Source organism: Crinia signifera, chromosome 5 (genome assembly GCF_055691185.1).
Source record: "Crinia signifera chromosome 5, ASM5569118v1, whole genome shotgun sequence".
Classification (NCBI taxonomy): Eukaryota; Metazoa; Chordata; class Amphibia; order Anura; family Myobatrachidae; genus Crinia; species Crinia signifera.
In genome coordinates, this window is record NC_139221.1 from 108,659,930 (window position 1) to 108,665,307 (window position 5,378).

Sequence of the window (5,378 nt, forward strand, 5' to 3'; positions counted from 1 at the left end):
AGACAACATGCCATGTACAGGAGGAGGGTCTGATGCTGCCTGTACGTGAGATGGTAACATCTACAACGTGCAGCTAAAGCCAACTTTAGTGGTGTCCTGACTGTAGCGGTTTTGTTTTACTGTATGTTCATTTAGTCCATATTGTAGTATTTAATAGCAGTACTTTTAGTGTAACAACCAACCAATAATCATTTTGAAGGCAGTAATAATTTATATTGGTAATTATTTACGAAAGTATCCTCTATTTATGTATTGGGTGCTAGATTAGTGTGGATATCATTACACAGGCAAACGCAGGGTGTCTGTGTGTGTGTGTGTGTGTGTGTGTGTGTGTAGGGGGGGGGGGGGGGGTTGGGGTTATGGTTGCCTGGAAACCCTCCTCCACTTGGCACGTGCCTTATAGTATGACAATAGCACTGGTATATAATATGTTCAATAGAGCTGCCGCCACATCATGCAGTGTAATGGGACCTACACACATGCTGATGTGTGTAGGTTGACTTAGCTGTGCTAGATAGGGCCATTCTGCTTCTATGTTGCTCAGCACACAGAGCGAGCTGTCAGCTGTGTGCTGAGCGAGCGGACAGCGCCAGTGTTCTCCGGTGAGAGAACCCTGGCGATGCCGATATTGATGGACAATGCTCATCAATCTCGGCCAGTGACACGTGGGGACGCGCATTGCTGTGGATTCAGACACGTGCCCATGTTATTTTTGTAGCTGAGGACCAGGGCTTTCCAACGAGCCCAGCCCCTTGTCTCTAGCCCCCTGGAAACTGGAGATATCGCCTGGCAAATCTGTAACGTTTTTCCCCATAGGATAATATGGGACCCGTTAATTCCGACCCCCACCCGGTTCCGACGGCTGCCAGTTCCTCCCCTGGCACCACAGAAGCTTGAAGTTGATCTCATTCAATTCAAAATCGCTGGGCCTTCAATAATACCAGGCTGGTCCATATCAGTCAATGGGTTCCAGAGATATTGCGGATAAACCAATTTTTTTATTTACGAAATGTAATTTCATGGCTGTTCATGTTCTTTGAGGGCAGATTACTCTGGAACCAAACATTCTAGTTTCACTGGACCAAAACCCTTCAAAGCCCACTCAAAAGTTCTTCAATATGATACTTGTCTCATGTAAATGGGTCAGTTGGTTCCGAAGATATAACCGGTTAAATGAGATAACTGGTTAAAGGGGGGGGGAGGGGTGGTTTTCTCTCCCCCTCACACCAGAAAATGCAGGGACTAGGCTGGTGTAAAAGGGGCCAACCTGGGAATGCATTTTCTGGTGTTAAAGGGGTATTATTTCATATAGCCGGGACCTGAATACAGCCAGGCTCTGCCACTGTCAGTGGCTATCACTTCTGCCTGGCGGCGGCTGTCCCCCATTTACCGTGAGCATGTATTCCCCCTTGGCAATGAGCATGTAATCCCACATGGCAACGAGCATGGAACCTCTGGCAATGAGCATGGAACCCTTGGCAATGAGCAGAGTAGATAAGCAGCACTTATGTAGCATTATTTTTAATAGGCATTATGGTGTTTGGGATAATACATAATGGACATAATGTTGTGTAACTTAACGTGTAATGGACAATATGGTGTAAATGTTTAATGCGCGCCTTTGGCAGACAATGGCCCTGTTTATGAAACGTATTGTGAATTTTGGCTTAATCTGTGTGGCATTATATGAATTCTGGCTCAATCCGTGTGGCATTATGTGAATTTTGGCTCAATCCGTGTGGCATTATGTGAATTTTGGCTCAATCCGTGTGGCATTATGTGAATTTTGGCTCAATCCGTATGGCATTTTATGAATTTTGTCTCAATCCGTGTGGCATTATGTGAATTTTGGCTCAATCCCTGTGGCATTATGTGAATTTTGACACAATCCATGTGGCATTATGTGAATTTTGGCTCAATCCATTTGGCATTATGTGAATTTTGGCTCAATCCGTGTGTTATTATGTGAATTTTGGCTCAATCCGTGTGGCATTATGTGAATTTTGACACAATCCGTGTGGCACTATTTGAATTTTGGCTCAATCCATGTGGCATTATGTGAATTTTGGCTCATTCCATTTGGCATCATGTGTAAGGGGCAAGTATAATGGGGTCTAGTATTTTGTTGCATAATGTGTAGAAGTTGTATATGGTGTGGTACACTACACTCAAGGACACGCCCCCTGTTGAGTGACCACACCCCCTTTCCCAGAGAGCGCCTTCGGTGTGCGCACAACTACATCCTTCACATTTGTCGCCATGGTGGGCCTGCATACTTTAAATGCCAGGGCCTATTTTACGTCTCATTCCCTCTCTCTGCCGCTCTCTTAGCATGTACACTGGCACCACTAACACCGCCCCTCCCCCACCCAAACCCTCTTTTTATCATGGTGCCCCCCTGTCATTTTATCCTGGATCCGCCCCTGGCTATAGCCCCTACACACACACCAATGTAGGGGCATTTTCTAAGCGACTTTGCCAAACTAAACAAAGTCGCTTAGAAAATGCCTTAATGTCGGCATGTGTGTAGGCTGTATTAGGGACAGAGCAGAGCTGCTGCACATGCCTAGTGTACCAGCTTCTTATAGCTCATTTACTGTAATTGTGGAACTGAGCCCTCAAACATTGCAATGGACCAGAGAGTAGCTGCCAGGAGGAAGAGACAGGAGCCTTACCATGAAATGGGAGATTGTGAGCTTATAAAGTGCAGTAATGGTTCTATTATGTTTATGTATGTCTTTATTTATTTATTATATGTTTAACCTTTTCCTGACCACTTATGTTATTTAAATCTTTAAAGCAACCTATACTATAGACCAGGGGTAGCCAACTCCAGTCCTCGAGAGCTACCAATAGTTAACGTTTTCCAAGTCTCCTCTCAGAATCACAAGTGAAGTATTAAGTTCCACCTGTTGATCTTTTAAAATGTATCAGTCAGTAATGAATACACCTTTATACTTGTGAGGTGAGCTGGAAAACATGAACTGTTGGTAGCTCTCGAGGACTGGAGTTGGGCTACCCCTGCTATATACCATTTGTACTGTTAAATATTAATACTGTATTCCATACAATATAAAGTGTATGCTGTATAAATAAAAACAATTTTTAGGACTGTTACCACTCCCCCAGACTCCCATACTTACTCCAGTTAGATGAAGAGTGGGAGAGTTTGGATTACATTTGGAAACCCCCTTCTAAAAATCCTGCGTTTGCCCCTGCATTATCATACCTGCTTTGGATTTTTGAACCCAAACCAGTTCGGGAGAGTCCTGGAGTGCATACGCAAGGCCAAAAAAAATTACAGAAATTGCATATGGATTGTAAACACAACCTGGCCTGAGGTTGACTGACAGGAAGCCGGCATTAGGGGGTGGATACATACTGTTTTCACCTGAAAAAACATTAGTCCATCAATTAGGCACCTTTAAAATTATTATTACCTTTAAAATTTTTGCAAACCAAAAACTAACTAAAGCTGTATATATATATATATATATATATATATATATATATATATATATATATATATATATATATATATATACATATATATATATATATATATATTTGCAAGAAATAAGAAACAATAATGCGCAAGTCCTTATCTGTAGTCTTTTTAGGAACTAATAGTCCGGTCTGGTTAGAGTGGCTGCACCGTCACCTTTGTCCAACGCTAGGCCACGCCCCTACACGTTTCGTTAGAAGGACTTCTGACGAAGGTGACGGTGCAACCGCTCTAACCAGACCGCCGAGTCTGAGGTTCATACGCTGAAAGCTGCGGTTGTCTCAAACCGCTTTGTATGGTACGTGACCCATTGATTGTCGTTTGTGAGTGGTTTTATGGAATAAAGAAAATTTTCCTATTGATGCACGCACTATGGAGCACTCCCTTTTATTCTAGAGAAATATATATATATATATACAACAACAAAATTCCTGAAATTGCGCTAAAGATATGTGGTCGCCAATGACACTAGGCTCCCTACTAGCGGAGCTTCCTCTACCCAATACTTCCACAATAGTGTCAGGCGCCCTATACTTAGAAGGATCATTTCTGTCTTTCCTTAGTTAGCTTTTTCTCAATAAACCATACATATATTAGCGTATAAAAAACATTGTTTATTAAAAAACAAAACTTTCTTAAAAAAACAGATTTCTCTTGACACTGGAGTATGCTTTGTTTTTAAAGATGCAACCCAACGCGTTTCGTCTTCGAGCAAGACTTCATCAGGGGTAAAAATATTTTTATACAGTGGTCTCTGTTTAGACTGGGATGAAAAAAGTTATAAAGGTGTTTCCTTGAACTTTTGATTATCTCAGGTCTTATATATAAGCCTTATGGCGGTGTATTTCACTCCTGTAAGCAAATATGGAAATAGGACCGTACTGGTGTTGACCTTCTTTTTGTCCAATCGGACCAAATATTGGTATAAGTAGCCCTGTAGGTATATCTATCTCTGGTATACTCCTCAATATGGACTGTTTGTAGGGTATTCTTTTCCCCGTAGTCCAAACTTTTTATACGAAAAGGTCTTAATTCAACAGACTCCAGAAGAAGATTATTTATATATATAAAAATTGTTTGTTCTTATAAGGACATGATGATTATAAAACCTGTCTTGCACTTTGGACTCTGAGGAGAACACAAGCACCATCTGATCAGGAACTACTATTGCTCCTTATACAGATCCATAGACAGGTTTTATAATCATCTTGTCCTTATAAGGACAAACAATTTTTATATATATAAATAATCTTCTTCTGGAGTCTGTTGAATTAAGACCTTTTCGTATAAAAAGTTTGGACTACGGGGAAAAGAATACCCTACAAACAGTCCATATTGAGGAGTATACCAGAGATAGATATACCTACAGGGCTACTTATACCAATATTTGGTCCGATTGGACAAAAAGAAGGTCAACACCAGTACGGTCCTATTTCCATATTTGCTTACAGGAGTGAAATACACCGCCATAAGGCTTATATATAAGACCTGAGATAATCAAAAGTTCAAGGAAACACCTTTATAACTTTTTTCATCCCAGTCTAAACAGAGACCACTGTATAAAAATATTTTTACCCCTGCTGAAGTCTTGCTCGAAGACGAAACGCGTTGGGTTGCATCTTTAAAAACAAAGCATACTCCAGTGTCAAGAGAAACCTGTTTTTTTAAGAAAGTTTTGTTTTTGATAAACAATGTTTTTTATATGCTAATATATGTATGGTTTATTGAGAAAAAGCTAACTAAGGAAAGACAGAAATTATCCTTCTAAGTATAGGGCGCCTGACACTATTGTGGAAATATATATATATATATATATATATATATATATATAGCTATAAAGCTATATATATATATATATATATATATATATATA